At 48.0% G+C, this 17,467-nt stretch overlaps 9 non-coding genes and 1 pseudogene across 9 annotated transcripts; all 10 read right to left on the bottom strand.

Annotated features, from left to right (window-relative positions):
- Nucleotides 1-5,687: 5,687 nt before the first annotated feature.
- LOC119957613 lies at nt 5,688-5,795 on the bottom strand (annotated as a pseudogene).
- Nucleotides 5,796-6,580: 785 nt separating this feature from the next.
- LOC119957589 lies at nt 6,581-6,772 on the bottom strand. Its single transcript, XR_005458836.1, has one exon. It is a non-coding gene; the product is annotated as a U2 spliceosomal RNA (small nuclear RNA).
- Nucleotides 6,773-9,570: 2,798 nt separating this feature from the next.
- LOC119957625 lies at nt 9,571-9,761 on the bottom strand. Its single transcript, XR_005458853.1, has one exon. It is a non-coding gene; the product is annotated as a U2 spliceosomal RNA (small nuclear RNA).
- A 781-nt stretch (nt 9,762-10,542) lies between these two features.
- Nucleotides 10,543-10,733, bottom strand: LOC119957633. Its single transcript, XR_005458861.1, has one exon. It is a non-coding gene; the product is annotated as a U2 spliceosomal RNA (small nuclear RNA).
- A 1,166-nt stretch (nt 10,734-11,899) lies between these two features.
- On the bottom strand, nt 11,900-12,090 carry LOC119957577. The gene has a single exon (XR_005458825.1). It is a non-coding gene; the product is annotated as a U2 spliceosomal RNA (small nuclear RNA).
- Nucleotides 12,091-12,876: 786 nt separating this feature from the next.
- LOC119957640 lies at nt 12,877-13,067 on the bottom strand. Its single transcript, XR_005458868.1, has one exon. It is a non-coding gene; the product is annotated as a U2 spliceosomal RNA (small nuclear RNA).
- A 786-nt stretch (nt 13,068-13,853) lies between these two features.
- On the bottom strand, nt 13,854-14,044 carry LOC119957639. Its single transcript, XR_005458867.1, has one exon. It is a non-coding gene; the product is annotated as a U2 spliceosomal RNA (small nuclear RNA).
- A 786-nt stretch (nt 14,045-14,830) lies between these two features.
- On the bottom strand, nt 14,831-15,018 carry LOC119957574. Its single transcript, XR_005458822.1, has one exon. It is a non-coding gene; the product is annotated as a U2 spliceosomal RNA (small nuclear RNA).
- Nucleotides 15,019-16,160: 1,142 nt separating this feature from the next.
- Nucleotides 16,161-16,351, bottom strand: LOC119957646. Its single transcript, XR_005458874.1, has one exon. It is a non-coding gene; the product is annotated as a U2 spliceosomal RNA (small nuclear RNA).
- Nucleotides 16,352-17,132: 781 nt separating this feature from the next.
- On the bottom strand, nt 17,133-17,323 carry LOC119957628. Its single transcript, XR_005458856.1, has one exon. It is a non-coding gene; the product is annotated as a U2 spliceosomal RNA (small nuclear RNA).
- Nucleotides 17,324-17,467: the final 144 nt, after the last annotated feature.

Here is a 17,467-nt window from a genome sequence, read left to right as displayed (position 1 = left end):
CCGTCTCCTGCTGGATGTTGGGAGGTCTGTAGTCAACCCCCAATATTGTGACAGCACCCTTCCTATTGCTAAGCTCTATCATATGGTCTCTATGCCTGAATCCTCCCAGAGCTCCTCCCTCAGCACAGCGGTGATATTCTCCTGAATCAATATTCAACTCCCCACCCCTTTTGCATCCCCCTCTATCCTTCCTGGATCATCTAAATCCGGAAATGTTTAGTTGACTATCCTGTCCCTCTTTCAAACAAGTTTCTATAATAGCAACAACATCATAATTCCACATACTAATCCAAGCTCTAAGTTCATCTGTCTTACCTGAAATACTGCTCGCATTCAAACGAATGCACTTCAGCACACCAGCCCCGCGGCAGTTAACAACGATTGCCTGCCTGCTCTTAATAAAGCATATCATAGCTCCAAAACCTAGGACTTGGCTCTCCACTCTGCAACTGGATCCTTGACTTTCTGACCTACAGACCGCAGTCAGTAAGAATGAACACCAATACCTCCTCCATAATAGTCCTCAATACCGGTGCCCCGCAAGGCTGCGTACTTAGCCCCCTACTCTACTCCCTGTACACACAGAACTGCATGGCAAAACTTGGTTCCAAGTCCATCTACAAGTTTGCTGACGATACGACCATAGTGGGCCAGATCTCGAATAACGACGAGTCCGAATACAGGAGGGGGATAGAGAACCTAGTGGAGTGGTGCAACGACAGCAATCTCTCCCTCAATGCCGGCAAAACTAAAGAGCTGGTCATCGACTTCAGGAAGCAAAGTACTGTACACACACCTGTCAGCATCAACGGAGCCGAGGTGAAGATGGTGAGCAGTTTCAAATTCCTAGGGGTGCACATCACCAAAAATCTATCCTGGTCCACTCACGTCGACTCTATCACCAGGAATGCACAACAGCGCCTATACTTCCTCAGGAAATTAAGGAAATTCGGCATGTCCACATTAACCCTTACCAACTGTTACAGATGCACTATAGAGAGCATCCTATCGGGCTGCATCACAGCCTGGTATGGCAACTGCTCGCCCCAGGAACGCAAGAAACTTCAGAGAGTCGTGAATACCGCCCAGTCCATCACACGAACCTGCCTCCCATCCATTGATTCCATCTATACCTCCCGCTTCCGGGGGAAAGCGGGCAGCATAATCAAGGATCCTTCCCACCCGGCTTACTCACTTTTCCGACTTCTTCCATCAGGCAGGAGATACAGAAGTCTGAGAACACGCACGAACAGACTCAAAAACAGCTTCTTCCCCACTGTAACCAGACTCCTAAATGACCCTCTTATTGACTGACCTCATTAACACTACACCCTGTTTGCTTCAACCGATGCCAATGGTTATGTCGTTACATTGTATATCTTTTGTTGCCCTATTATGTATTCTCATGTATTTTCTTGAATTTTGTTTAATTCTCTTTTCTTCCATGTACTGAATGATCTGTTGAGCTGTTGCAGAAAAATACTTTTCACTGTACCTCGGTACACGTGACAATAAACAAATCCAATCCAATCCAATCTTACTGGCCGTAGTCTGTAGCTTTCCCTCAGGTATTTCTGCCGCTGATTGATTGCTCTAGTTCCCACCTCATCCCATACTAGGTAGTTCAATCTGTTTCTTTGCCTTCCATATTTCTCCTGAATAGCTTTTTTTCTGTCCACTCTTTACTACCCTCTGACTTCCTGCATTTGTTCCCATCCCCTGCCACATTCGTGTAAACCCTCCCCAACGGCGCTAGTAAAAAACCCCATTGGACATTGGTTCCAGTTCTGCCCAGGTGTAGACTTCTAATGGTCCCACCTTCCTCAGAACCGGGTCCAATCTTCCAAAAGTCTGAATCCTTCCCTCCTGAACCATCTCTCAAGCCACGTATTCATCCTGTCCAACATGTAATTCCTACTCTGGCTAGCACGTGGTACTAGTAGAAATCCTGAGATTACTACTTTTGACAGCCTAATTATTAGTTTATCTCCTAACTCCCCAAATTCAGCATGGAGGACTTCATAGTGTTTTTTTTTTACCCAGCCGATGTGAGACATCCGGGACCCTTGCACCCTGGAGGAAACAGACCTTCCTTGAGTATCGTTTGCGTCCTCAGAATCGCCTGTCGACTCCCCCGACAATCAAATCACCGAACACTATTGCTCCACTCTTTTTGATGCCCTCCTGTGCAGCAGAGCCAGCCATGGTGCAATGAACCTTGCTACTCATGCCTTCCTCTGGTGCGCCATCACCCTCAACAGTATCCAAAACGGTATACCTTGGAAGCCGGAGGAACATCTCATTTAGGACGCTCACATGTTGGAGAAGTACTCCAGTTGCACTTTGGAGAAGTATTGAAAAACTCCTCGTCCCCCATTACTCTTCCGAAAAGATTTCTGATCCGGGCCGCAATTCGAGGACTCTGTGAGTCGTAGGTCCTAATATGTATACCTGTGGCTAAATCCGTCGTTAGCCAGGAGATAAAAGCCGTACCATATACCAAATGACACCGACATAAGACGTCTGACAAAGAATTGCACCCTCGCCCAATTGCAGATTTTTCTGCAAGGTTCTTTTGTTGGTAGGGAGAAGTTTCGCGAGCCATTGCGGCTTAAGGCTTTAATGAGGTAAAGGTGATTTCTTACCTCAGTCCCGCAGATCTTCGCATCCAAGTCAAAGTTCGGTCTTCCGGTCAGCGATTCTGAGTTCGGGCCTCTTCGTTTACGATTCGGTCGACTTCGGTCAACTTCCCCTTCCTATTGTCTTGCAGCACCAGTTGATGGGTTTCTGTGTCTGTTCGGAAACCTGGATATCCGTTCTCAGTTCCCAAATAACATAGATCTAGTCTGTGATTTTTGGGAAAGTCCACTTGTACGTTATTTGTCAGCTGTGCCACTGGTAACTTTATTTTCAATACAACATTTAGGAAGTTCCGACTTGCGCTGCAGCAATCTAGTCAGATTGATTGTCCATAGCGAATACATTAGTTGAGTTTTCGTTCAATTACAGATCGTCGTAATTCTTCAAATTATAATACACAGGACAACATAACGAAGTGATTTAAACAAAAGAGCGATGGCAATTAGCAAAGGCAAGCAGCAAAGAAATATGTTTCAGTGATATAGATCGGGTGATTCCAGAATGTGTTTTTACATCCCGGTAAGTGATTCTTAAGGAGATTATTATCTTAAGGTCTGGCCTTCTTTTTACTTCCGATTGGCTTCAACTAATTTATAATTCACTCAATTCGGTCAAACTGTCCACCTATTTAAGAGATATATGTATTTAAATATATTGGGACCAATTTCCAATTCCATCGGTTGCCAATTTAATTAGAAAAACAGAGTTATCATTAAGAAATTATCAGCCTAAGACTTGCGGTTACTATAGAAATGGGACTACTCGTACTGGACAGCCGCACAGTTTTTACCACACAATGGGGAATTTTAGCTAGTTGACGTCAGTGACCTTGCACTTGCAAAATGTGAAAACTGAGAAATTGAATAGAAGAATATTATATGGATTAAACCTTAGTGGATTCCCAGCTATTGTGGCACTGAAGTAACGCTATACCAACAAAAATGAAGGACGGTAGAAAGAGGGAAAATCGACCGTGGATATCTAAGGAAATAAGGGAGAGTATCAAATTGAAGGGAAAAGCATATAAAGTGGCAAAGATTGGTGGGAGACTGGAGGACTGGGAAATATTTAGGGGGCAACAGAAAGCTACTAAAAAACTATAAAGAAGAGTAAGATAGACTATGAGAGTAAATTTGCTCAGAATATAAAAACAGACTGTAATAGTTTTTACAAATATATAAAACAAAAAGAGTGGCTAATGTAAATATTGGTCCTTTAGAGGATGAGAAGGGAGTTTTAATAATTGTAGATGAGGAAATGGCTGAGGAACTGAACAGATTTTTTTGGGTCGGTCTTCACAGTGGAAGACATAAATAACATGCCAGCGACTGATAGAAGTGAGGCTATGACAGGTGCGGACCTTGAGAGGATTGTTATCACATAGGAGGTAGTGACGGGCAAGCTAATGGGGCTAAAGGTAGACAGGTCTCCTGTCCCTGATGGAATGCATCCCAGAGTGAAAAAAGAGATGGCATGGGAAATTGCAGATGCACACATGATGATTTACAAAAATTCACTAGTCTCTGGGGTGGTCCCGGTGGATTGGAAATTAGCAAACGTGACACCACTGTTTAAAAAAGGAGGCACGCAGAGACAGGATAATTATAGGCCACTGAGCTTAACTTCGGTAGTAGGGAAGATGCTGGAATCGATCATCAAGGAAGAAATAGCGAGGCATCTGGATATAAATTGTCCATTGGGCAGACGTACAATGGGTTCGTAAAGGGCAGGTCGTGCCTTACAAATTTAGTGGAATTTTTTGAGGACGTTTGCATTGCAGTTGATAACGGGGAGCCAATGGATGTGGTATATCTGGATTTCCAGAAAGCCTTTGACAAGATGGCACACAAAGGTTGCTGCATGAGATAAGGATGCATGGTATTAAGGGTAAAGTAGTAGCATGGATAGAGGATTGGTTAATTAATAGAAAGCAAGCAGTGGTGATTAATGGGTGTTCTCTGGTTGGCAATCAGTAGCAAGTGGTGTCACTCAGGGATCCGTGTTGGGCCCACAATTGTTCACAATTTATATATATATGATTTGGAGTAGGGGACCACGGGTAATGTGTCCTAGTTTGCAGATGACACTAAGATGAGTGGTAAAGCGAAAAGTGCAGAGGATACTGGAAGTCTGCAGAGGGATTTGGATAGGTTAAGTGAATGGGCTCGGGTCTGGCAGATGGAATACAATGTTGACAAATGTGAGGTTATCCATTTTGGTAGGAATAACAGCAAACGGGATTATTATTTAAACGATAAAATATTAAAGCATGCCGCTGTGCAGAGACACCTGGGTGTGCTAGTGCATGAGTCACCGAAAGATGGTTTACAGGTGCAACAGGTGATTAAGAAGGCAAATGGAATTTTGTCCTTCATTGCTAGAGGGATGGGGTTTAAGACTAGGGAGGTTATATTGCATTTGTATAAGATGTTAGTGAGGCCACACCTGTTCTGTTTGGTCTCCTTACTTGAGAAATAACATACTGGCACTGGAGGGTGTGCAGAGGAGATTCTCTAGGTTAATCCCAGAGCTGAAGGGGTTGGATTATGAGGAGAGGAGAGGTTGAGTCGACTGGGACTGTACTCGTTGGAATTTAGAAGGATGAGGGGGATCTTATATAAACATTTAAAATTATGAAGGGAATAGATAGGATAGATGCGGGCAGGTTGTTTCCACTGGCGGGTGAAAGGGGACATAGCCTCAAAATAAGGGGAAGTAGATTTAGCACTGAGTTTAGGAGGAACTTCTTCACCCAAACGGTTGTGAATCTATAGAATTCCTTGCCCAGTGAAGCAATTGAGGCTTCTTCGCTAAATGTTTTTAAGAGAAAGATAGATACTTTTTTGAAGAATTAAGGGATTAAGGTGTTCGGGTCGGAAAGTGGAGCTGAGTCCAGTAAAGACGAGCCATGACCTCATTTAATGGCGGAGCAGGCTCGAGGGGCAATAAAGCCTAATCCTGCTTCTACTTCTTATGTAGTTAATATGGTAATAGTTAATAATCCTTAATGAATTTTCAATTAGACCTCCGTCATCTTCTCTCCCTCTCATGGTTATAGCCGAACAAACAAGTCAATTATTATCAAGGAAATTGCAGTTTCTAAACTGATAAGTACAGATACTACACTTGATCTGAGCTAAAAACCAAAAAGAGACAGCACATACCTGCCGCCAATGGCTCTTGTCCTCCTCATTCACCGACATTCAGCTGCACCTTGCTGCGCTCGACTGTGCTTTGAAACTTTTAGTCGACGGTGACGGTTGGTCAATAGACATGCAGTTTGGCCGTGCACGGTGGAGTCTGTGCGTGCAGGACCAGCGAATCCCAACAGGGGGACATCTTCTGCCCCGCGTGCCCCAGTACTCACCAGAAGAACATGAGACGCTGTGAAGGCCCATTGGCACCCAACCCAGGGAATCGAAGAAACCTCCAGCTTTGCCGAACATAATGCAATCTGCGCACACAGGATGTACTGGCGAAATGCAACGAGGGGCAATGTCTAGTCTCCCCAAGCTCCACCTTGGTGTTTTGGCCTTGGCGTCTGGAGGATGAAAAGAGATGCCGTGAAGGCACACATCCATCCAAATCTGAAGCCATTCAGTCTGTCGCCACACTTTCCTGTTGTGCCGGATGAAGAGCTGTGGAAACGGAAGTGAGGAGAACGCAAGTCGGCATCCTAGAGTGAAGGTGAGTGGCCTGTAAAAACCAGCAGGTAAACTGTGTGGCAAATGAGCACAAAACGGAGCCGGTTTGCCGCAAGCCTGCGAGCCCATTGGCTCGCAACTTTAGTACGCGAGTTGCTGCCAGCAGAAAATCTAGCAGTGCTTTGGACCCTGAAAGTCCATAGATTGATCAGGGTGAGAGAACTTGACATGAGTGAAACGGAGAAGGCTATTTATGCGCCATGATCTGCTTTTGCACCTTTTGCTCCACAAAACGGGGTGAGGGCACCATTCCTGGAAACACTGCAGGACCAAGTTGATGCTTGGAGCGGAAGGGGCAAGGTCCTGGACCATCTCCGAGTCCCAAAAATTAATTTAATATTTCGTCTCAAGACAGGGGATAATATCAGATATTAAACTGATAAGAAACAATACTACACTTGATCTGAGCCAAAAAGCTGAGAATCGATGGCCCAGATTTGACGCCTATGGCTCTTGTCCTCCTCGTCCACCGACATTCAGCTGCACCTTGCTGCGCTCGTCTGTGCTTTGGAACTTTTAGTCTACGGTGACGGTTGGTCAATATACCTGTCGACGCTCCACGAACTCCACCCTGGTGTTTTGGCCGTGGCGTCAGGAGGATGAAAAGAGACGCCGTGAAGGCATACATCCATCCAAACCTGAGAGCCATTCAGTCTGACGCTACTCTTTCCTGTTGTGCCGGATGAAGAGCTGTGGAAAAGGAAGTGAGGAGAACGCAAGTCGGCATCCTGGAATGATGGTGAGTGGAAAGAGAGAAGGCAAAATCGGATGTAATGCTGTTACAGTTAAATAAAGGTAATTACGAGGGCATGAGAGAGGAACTGGAGAAAATCGACTGGAAGCAGACCCTAGTGGGGAAGACAGCAGAGCAAAAATGGCAGGAGTTTGTAAGCATAATTGAGGACACTGTACAGAAGTTCATCCCCAAGAAAAGAACAATTATCCGGGGAGTGATTAGACAGCCATGGCTGGCAAAGGAGGTCAGGAAATGTATCAAAGAAAAAGAGAGATCCTATAAAGTGGCCAAAAGCACTGGGAAATCAGAAGATTGGGAAGGCTAAAAAAACAAACAGAGGTTAACAAAGAGACAAATAAGGAAGGAGAGGATCAAATATGAAGGCAGGCTAGCCAGTAATATAAGAAATTATAGTAAAAGTTTATTTCAATACATAAGAAACAAACGACAGGCCAAAGTAGACATTGGGCCAATTCAAACTGATTCCGGAAGGCTAGTGATGGGAGACGAGGAAATGGCTGGAGAACTTAATAAGTACTTTGCGTCTGTCTTCACAGTGGAAGACATGAGTAATATCCCAAAAATTATAGAGGTTCAGGGGGCTGAGTTGAGTATGGTTGCCATTACAAAAGAGATTGTGCTAAAAAAGCTAAAAGGTCTTAAAATTGACAAATCTCCCGGCCCCGATGGGCTACACACTAGAGTTCTGAGAGAGATGGCTGAAGAAATAGCGGAAGCGTTGGGTGAGATCTTTCAAAAATCACTGGAGTCACGGAAAGTCCCGGACGATTGGAAGATCGCTGTTGTAACCCCCTTGTTCAAGAAAGGATCAAGACAAAAGATGGAAAATTATAGGCCAATTAGCCTAACTTCGTTGTTGGTAAAATTCTAGAATCGATCGTTAAGGATGAGATTTGTAAATTCTTGGAAGAGCAGGGTCGGATTAGAACAAGTCAACATGGATTTAGTAAGGGGAGGTCGTGCCTGACGAACCTGTTAGAATTCTTTGAGGAGGTGACAAGTAGGTTAGACCAGGGAAACCCAGTGGATGTGGTCTATCTGGATTTCCAAAAGGCCTTTGATAAGGTGCCACACAGGAAGCTGCTGAGTAAGGTGAGGGCCCATGGTGTTCGAGGTGAGCTACTGGCATGGGTTGAGGATTGGCTGTCTGACAGAAGAGAGGGTTGGGATAAAAGGTTCTTTTTCGGAATGGCAGCCGGTGACCAACGGTGTCCCACAGGGTTCAGTGTTGGGGCCACAGCTGTTCACCATATATATTAATGATCTGGATGAAGGGACTGGGGGCATTCTAGCGAAGTTTGCCGATGATACGAAGTTAGGTGGTCAGGCAGGTAGTGCTGAGGAAGTGGGGAGGCTGCAGAAGGATCTAGACAGTTTGGGAGAGTGGTGCAGGAAATGGCTGATGCAATTCAACGTGAGAAAATGTGAGGTCTTGCACTTTGGAAAAAAGAATCCAAGCATAGACTACTTTCTAAATGGTGAGAAAATTCATAATGCCAAAGTACAAAGGGATCTGGCAGTGCTAGTCGAGGATTCCATAAAGGTAAACATGCAGGTTGAATCTGTGATTAAGAAAGCGAATGCAATGTTGTCATTTATCTCAAGAGGGTTGGAATATAAAAGCAGCGATGTGCTACTGAGCCTTTATAAGGCTCTGGTTAGGCCCCATTTGGAGAACTGTGTCCAGTTTTGGGCCCCACATCTCAGGAAGGACATACTGGCACTGGAGCGTGTCCAGCGGAGATTCACACGGATGATCCCTGGAATGGCGGGTCTAACATATGATGAACGGCTGAGGATCCTGGGATTGTATTCATTGGAGTTTAGAAGGTTAAGGAGAGATCCAATAGAAACTTACAAGATAATACATGGCTTAGAAAGGGTGGACGCAAAGAAACTGTTTCCGTTAGGCGAGGAGACGAGGACCCGTGGGCACAACCTTAGAATTAGAGGGGGTAAATTCAGAACAGAAATGCGAAGACATTTCTTCAGCCAGAGAGTGGTGGGCCTGTGGAATTCATTGCCGCGGAGTGCAGTGGAGGCCTGGACGCTAAATGGCTTCAAGGCAGAGATAGATAAATGCTTGATGTCGCGAGGAATTAAGGGCTACGGGGAGAATGCTGGTAGGTGGAGTTGAAATGCCCATCAGCCATGATTGAATGGCGGAGTGGACTCGATGGGCCGAATGGCCTTACTTCCACTCCTATGTCTTATGGTCTTATGGCCTGTAACAACCAGCAGGAAAACTCTGTGGCATATGAGCAGAAAACGGAGCCGGTGTGCCGCAAGTCTGCAAGCCCATTGGCTCGCAACTTTAGTACGCGAGTTGCTGCCAGCGGAAAATCTAGCAGTGCTTTGGAGCCTGAAAGTCCTTAGATTGGTCAGGATGAGAGAACATGACATGAGTGAAAAGGAGAAAGCTATTTATGCGCCATGATCTGCTTTGGCACGTTTTGCTCCCCAGAACGGGGTGAGAGCACCATTCCTGGAAGCACTGCAAGACCAGATTGATGCTTGGAGCGGAAGGAGCAAGCCCCTGGACCATCTCCGAATCCCAAAAATCAATTTAATATTTCGTCCCTGGGTTGGGGACATATCAGATATTAAACTGATAAGAACAGATACTACACTTGATCTGAGCCAAAAGGCCGAGAAGCGATAGCCCATATTTGCCGCCTATCGCTCTGGTCCACCTCGTCCACCGACATCCTGCTGCACCTTGCTGCGCTCGACTGTGCTTTGGAACTTTTCGTCTACGGTGACGGTTGGTCAATTGGCCTGCAGTTTGTCCGAGCACGGTGGCGTCTGTGCGTGCAGTACCAGAAAATCCCAAAAGGTGGTCGTCGTCTGACCCGCCTTCCCCAGTTATCACCAGAAGAAAAGAAGACGCAGCGATGGCCCAGTGGCACCCAACCCAGGGATTCGAAGATACCTCCAGCTTTGCCGAGCAAAATGAGATCTGTGCACACAGCATGTACTGCCGAAATGGATCAGGGGGCAATGTCTAGGCTCCCCGAGCTCCACCCTGGTGTTTTGGCCGTGGCGTCAGGAGGATGAAAAGAGAGGCCGTGAAGGCATACATCCATCCAAATCTGAGAGCCATTTAGTCTGACGCCACACTTTCCTGTTGTGCCGGATGAAGAGCTGTGGAAAAGGAAGTGATGAGAACTCAAGTCGTCATCCTGGAGTGAAGGTGAGTGGCCTGTAAAAACCAGCAGGAAAGCTGTGTGCCATATGAGCAGAAAACGGCGCCGGTTTTCCGCAAGTCTGCAAGCCCATTGGCTCGCAACTTTAGTACGCGAGTTGCCGCCAGCAGAAAATTTAGCAGTGCTTTGGAGCCTGAAAGTCCTTGGTCAGGGTGAGACAACTTGACATGAGTGAAAACGAGAAGGCTGATTATGCGCCATGATCTGCTTTTGTACGTTTTGCTCCCCAAAACGGCGTGAGGGCACCATTCCTGGAAGCACTGCAAGACCAGATTGATGCTTGAAGCGGAAGAAGCAAGCCCCTGGACCATCTCCGAGTCCCAAAAATCAATTTAATATTTAGACCCTAGATTGGGGACATATCAGATATTAAACTGATAAGAACAGATACTACACTTGATCTGAGCCAAAAGGCCGAGAAGCGATAGCCCATATTTACCGCCTATGGCTCTGGTCCTCCTCGTCCACCGACATTCAGCTGCACCTTGCTGCGCTCGACTGTGCTTTGGCACTTTTAGTCTACTTTGACGGTTGGTCAATAGACCTGCAGTTTGGCCGAGCACGGTGGAGTCTGTGCGTGCAGTACCAGAAAATCCCAATAGGTGGTCGTCGTCTGACCCGCCTGCCCCAGTACTCACCAGATGAAAGGAAGACGCTGTGATGGCCCAGTGGCACCCAAGCCAGGGAATCGAAGAAACCTCCAGCTTTGCCGATCAAAATGCAATCTGTGCACACAGCATGTAATGGCGAAATGGAACAGGGGGCAATGTCTACGCCCCGTGAACTCCACCCTGGTGTTTTGGCTGTGGCGTCAGGAGGATGAAAAGAGACGCCGTGAAGGCATAGAACATAGAACATAGAACATAGAACAGTACAGCACAGAACAGGCCCTTCGGCCCTCAATGTTGTGCCGAGCCATGATCACCCTACTCAAACCCACGTATCCACCCTATACCCGCAACCCAATAACATCCCCCTTAACCTTACTTTTATTAGGACACTACGGGCAATTTAGCATGGCCAATCCACCTAACCCGCACATCTTTGGACTGTGGGAGGAAACCGGAGAACCCGGAGGAAACCCACGCACACAGGGGGAGGACGTGCAGACTCCACACAGACAGTGACCCAGCCGGGAATCGAACCTGGGACCCTGGAGCTGTGAAGCATTTATGCTAACCACCATGCTACCCTGCTGCCCCTAATCCGCCCCTACCCTACCATACATCCATCCAAACCTGAGAGCCATTCAGTCTGACGCTACACTTTCCTGTTGTGCCGGATGAAGAGCTGTGGAAAAGGAAGTGAGGAGAACGCAAGTCGGCATCCTGGAGTGAAGGTGAGAGGCCTGTAAAAACCTGCAGCAAAACTGTGTGGCATATGAGCAGAAAACGGAGCCGGTGTGCCGCAAGTCTGCAAGCCCATTGGCTCGCACCTTTAATACGCGAGTTGCTGCCAGCAGAAAATCTAGCAGTGATTTGGAGCCTGAAAGTCCTTAGATTGGTCAGGATGAAAGAACTTGACATGAGTGAAAAGGAGAAGGCTATTTATGCGCCATGATAAGCTTTTGCACGTTTTGCTCCCCAAAACGGGGTGAGGGCACCATTCCGGAAGGCACTGCAAGACCAGGTTGATGCTTGGAGCGGAAGGGGCAAGGCCCTGGACCATCTCCGAGTCCCAAAAATCAATTTAATACTTCGTCCCTAGGTTGGGGACGTATCAGATATTAAACTAAGAAGAACAGATACTACACTTGATATGAGCCAAAAGGCCGAAAAGTGATAGCCCGTATTTGCCGCCTATTGCCCTGGTCCTCTTCGTCCACCGACATTCTGCTGCACCTTGCTGCGCTCGACTGTGCTTTGCAACTTTTAGTCTACGGTGACGGTTGGTCAATTGGCCTGCAGTTCGGCCGAGCACGGTGCAGTCTGTGCGTGCTGTACCAAAAAATCCCAACAGGTGGTCGTCGTCTGACCCGCCTGCCCCAGTACTCACCAAAAGAAAGGAATACGCAGCGATGGCCCTGTGGCACCCAACCCAGGGAATCGAAGAAACCTCCAGCTTTGCCGAGCAAAATGCAATCTGTGCACACAGCATGTAATGGCGAAATGGAACAGGGGGCAATGTCTAGCCTCCGCGAACTCCACCCTGGTGTTTTGGCCGTGGCGTCAGGAGGATGAAAAGAGAGGCCGTGAAGGCATACATCCATCCAAACATGAGAGCCATTCAGTCTGACGCTACACTTTCCTGTTTTGCCGGATGAAGAGCTGTGGAAAAGGAAGTGAGGAGAACGCAAGTCGGCATCCTGGAGTGAAGGTGAGTGGCCTGTAAAAACCAGCAGGAAAACTGTGTGGCATATGAGCAGAAAACGGAGCCGGTGTGTCGCAGGTCTGCAAGCCCATTGGCTCGCAACTTTAGTACACGAGTTGCTGCCAGCACAAAATCTAGCAGTGATTTGGAGCCTGAAAGTCCTTAGATTGGTCAGGGTGAGAGAACTTGATATGAGTGAAAAGGAGAAGGCTATTTATGCGCCATGATCTGCTTTTGCACGTTTTGCTCCCCAAAACGGGGTGAGGGCACCACTCCTGGAAGCACTGCAAGACCAGGTTGATGCTTGGAGCGGAAGGGGCAAGCCCCTGCACCATCTCCGAGTCCCAAAAATCAATTTAATATTTCGTTCCTAGGTTGGGGATATATCAGATATTAAACTGATAAGAACAGATACTACACTTGACCTGAGCCAAAAGGCCGAGAAGCGATAGCTCATATTTGCCGGCTGTGGCTCTGGTCCTCCTCGTCCACCGATATTCAGCTGCACCTTGCTGCGCTCGACTGTGCTTTGGAACTTTTAGTCTACGGTGACGGTTGGTCAATAGACCTGCAGTTTGGCCGAGCACGATGGATTCTGTGCGTGCAGTACCAGAAAATCCCAATACGTGGTCGTCGTCTGAATCTCCTGCCCCAGTACTCACCAGAAGAAAGGAAGACGCTGTGATGGCCCAGTGGCACCCAACCCAGGGAATCGAAGAAACCTCCAGCTTTGCCGAGCAAAATGCATTCTGTGCACACAGCATGTACTGGCAAAATGGAACAGGGGGCAATGTCTAGGCTCCCCGAGCTCCACCATGGTGTTTTGGCCGTGGCGTCAGGAGGATGAAAAGCGAGGCCGTGAAGGCATACATCCATCCAAACATGAGAGCCATTCAGTCTGACGCTACACTTTCCTGTTGTGCCGGATGAAGAGCTGTGGAAAAGGAAGTGAGGAGAACGCAAGTCGGCATCCTGGAGTGAAGGTGAGTGGCCTGTAAAAACCAGCAGGAAAACTGTGTGGCATATGAGCAGAAAACGGAGCCGGTGTGTCGCAGGTCTGCAAGCCCATTGGCTCGAAACTTTAGTACACGAGTTGCTGCCAGCACAAAATCTAGCAGTGATTTGGAGCCTGAAAGTCCTTAGATTGGTCAGGGTGAGAGAACTTGATATGAGTGAAAAGGAGAAGGCTATTTATGCGCCATGATCTGCTTTTGCACGTTTTGCTCCCCAAAACGGGGTGAGGGCACCACTCCTGGAAGCACTGCAAGACCAGGTTGATGCTTGGAGCGGAAGGGGCAAGCCCCTGCACCATCTCCGAGTCCCAAAAATCAATTTAATATTTCGTTCCTAGGTTGGGGATATATCAGATATTAAACTGATAAGAACAGATACTACACTTGACCTGAGCCAAAAGGCCGAGAAGCGATAGCTCATATTTGCCGGCTGTGGCTCTGGTCCTCCTCGTCCACCGATATTCAGCTGCACCTTGCTGCGCTCGACTGTGCTTTGGAACTTTTAGTCTACGGTGACGGTTGGTCAATAGACCTGCAGTTTGGCCGAGCACGATGGATTCTGTGCGTGCAGTACCAGAAAATCCCAATACGTGGTCGTCGTCTGAATCTCCTGCCCCAGTACTCACCAGAAGAAAGGAAGACGCTGTGATGGCCCAGTGGCACCCAACCCAGGGAATCGAAGAAACCTCCAGCTTTGCCGAGCAAAATGCATTCTGTGCACACAGCATGTACTGGCAAAATGGAACAGGGGGCAATGTCTAGGCTCCCCGAGCTCCACCATGGTGTTTTGGCCGTGGCGTCAGGAGGATGAAAAGCGAGGCCGTGAAGGCATACATCCATTCAAATCTGAGAGCCATTTAGTCTGACGCCACACTTTCTTGTTGTGCCGGATGAAGGGCTGTGGAAAAGGAAGTGAAGAGAACTCAAGTCGGCATCCTGGAGTGAAGGTGAGTGGCCTGTAAAAACCAGCAGGAAAACTGTGTGGCATTTGAGCAGAAAAGGGAGCCGGTTTGCCGCACATCTGCAAGCCCATTGGCTCGCAACTTTAGTACGCGAGTTGCTGCCAGCAGAAAATCTAGCAGTGCTTTGGAGCCTGAAAGTCCTTAGGTTGGTCAGGGTGAGAGAACTTGACATGAGTGAAAAGAAGAAGGCTGATTATGCGCCATGATCTGCTTTTGCACGTTTGGCTCCCCAAAACGGGGTGAGGTCACCATTCCGGGAAGCACTGCAAGACCAGGTTGATGGTTAGAGGTGAGGCAAGCCCCTAGACAAACTCCGAGTCCCAAAAATCAATTAAATATTTCGTCCCTAGATTGGGGACATATCAGATATTAAACTGCTAAGAACAGATACTACACTTGATCAGAGCCAAAAGGCCAAGAAGCGATAGTCCATATAGCCCATATAGCCCATAGCGATAGCCCATAGGGGCAGCAGGGTAGCATGGTGGTTAGCATAAATGCTTCACAGCTCCAGGGTCCTAGGTTCGATTCCCGGCTGGGTCACTGTCTGTGTGGAGTCTGCACGTCCTCCCTCTGTGTGCGTGTGTTTCCTCCGGGTGCTCCGGTTTCCTCCCACAGTCCAAAGATGTGCGGGTTAGGTGGATTGGCTATGCTAAATTGCACGTAGTGTCCTAATAAAAAGTAAGGTTGAGGCGGGGGGGGGGTGGTTGTTGGGTTACGGGTATAGGGTGCATACGTGGGTTTGAGTAGGGTGATCACGGCTCGGCACAACATCGAGGGCTGAAAGGCCTGTTCTGTGCTGTACTGTTCTATGTTCTATGCTCTATATTTGCCGCCTATGGCTCTGGTCCTCCTCGTCCACCGACATTCAGCTCGACTGTGCTTTGGAACGGTGACGGTTGGTCAATAGACCTGCAGTTTGGCCGAGCACGATGGAGTCTGTGCGTGCAGTACCAGAAATCCCAATAGGTGGTCGTCGTCTGAATCGCCTGCCCCAGTACTCACCAGAAGAAAGGAAGACGCTGTTATGTCCCAGTGGCACCCAACCCAGGGAATTGAAGAAACCTCCAGCTTTGCCGAGCAAAATGCAATCTGTGCACACAGCATGTAATGGCGAAATGGAACAGGGGGCAATGTCTACGCTCCGCGAACTCCACCCTTTTGTTTTGGTGTCAGGAGGATGAAAAGTGACGCCGTGAAGGCATACATCCATCCAAACGTGAGAGCCATTCAGTCTGACGCTACACTTTCCCGTTGTGCCGAATGAAGAGCTGTGGAAAATGAAGTGAGGAGAACGCAAGTCGGCATCCTGAAGGTGAGTGGCCTGTAAAAACCAGCAGGAAAACTGAGTGGCATATGAGCAGAAAACAGAGCCGGTGTGCCGCATGTCTGCAAGTCCATTGGCCCGCAACTTTAGTACGCGAGTTGCTGCCAGCAGAAAATCTAGCAGTGATTTGGAGCCTGAAAATCCATAAATTGGTCAGGATGAGAGAACTTGACATGAGTGAAAAGGAGAAGGCCATTTTTGCGCCATGATCTGCTTTTGCACGTTTTGCTCCCCAAAACGGGGTGAGGGCACCATTCCTGGAAGGACTGCAAGACCAGGTTGATGCTTGGAGCGGAAGGAGCAAGCCCCTGGACCATCTCCGAGTCCCAAAAATGAATTTAATATTTCGTCCCGCGATTGGGGACATATCAGATATTAAACTGATCAGAACAGGTACTACACTTGATCTGAGCCAAAAGGCTGAGAAGCGATAGCGCATGTTTGCCGCCTATGGCTCTGGTCCTCCTCGTCCACCGACATTCAGCTGCACCTTGCTGCGCTCGACTGTGCTTTGGAACTTCTAGTCTACGGTGACGGTTGGTCAATAGACCTGCAGTTTGGCCGAGCACGGTGGAGTCTGTGCGTGCAGTACTAGAAAATCCTAACAGGTGGTCGTCGTCTGACCCGCCTGCCCCAGTACACACCAAAGAAAGGAAGACGCTGTGATGGCCCAGTGGCACCCAACCCAGGGAATCGAAGAAACCTAAAGCTTTGCCGAGCAAAATGCAATCTGTGCACAGCATGTAATGGCGAAATGAACAGGGGGCAATGTCTAGGCTCCCCGAACTCCACCCTGGTGTTCTGGCCGTGGCGTCAGGAGGATGAAAAGAGAGGCCGTGAAGGCATACATCCATCCAAACCTGAGAGCCATTCAGTCTGACGCTACACTTTCCTGTTGTGCCGAATGAAGAAATGTGGAAAATGAAGTGAGGAGAACGCAAGTCGGCATCCTGGAGTGATGTTGAGTGGCCTGTAAAAACCAGCAGGAAAACTGTGTGGCATATGAACAGAAAACGGAGCCTGTGTGCCGCACATCTGCAAGCCCATTGGCTCGCAACTTTAGTACTCGAGTTGCTGCCAGCAGAAAATCTAGCAGTGCTTTGGAGCCTGAAAGTCCTTAGATTGGTCAGGATGAGAGAACTTGACAGGGTGAAAAGGAGAAGGCTATTTATGCGCCATGATCTGCTTTTGCACGTTTTGCTCCCCAAAACGGGGTGAGGGCACCATTCCTGGAAGCACTGCAAGACCAGGTTGATGCTCGGAGCGGAAGGAGCAAGTCCCTGGACCATCTCCGAGTCCCAAAAATCAATTTAATATTTCGTCCCGAGATTGGGGACATATCAGATATTAAACTGATAAGAACAGATACTACACTTGATCTGAGCCAAAAGGCCGAGAAGCGATAGCGCATGTTTGCCGCCTATGTCTCTGATCCTCCTCGTCCACCGACATTCAGCTGCACCTTGCTGCACTCGACTGTGCTTTGGAACATTTACTCTACGGTGACGGTTGGTCAATAGACCTGCAGTTTGGCCGACACGGTGGAGT

This window comes from Scyliorhinus canicula, chromosome 26, assembly GCF_902713615.1.
Source record: "Scyliorhinus canicula chromosome 26, sScyCan1.1, whole genome shotgun sequence".
Lineage (NCBI taxonomy): Eukaryota > Metazoa > Chordata > Chondrichthyes > Carcharhiniformes > Scyliorhinidae > Scyliorhinus > Scyliorhinus canicula.
This window is presented reverse-complemented; position numbering and strand designations above follow the sequence as displayed.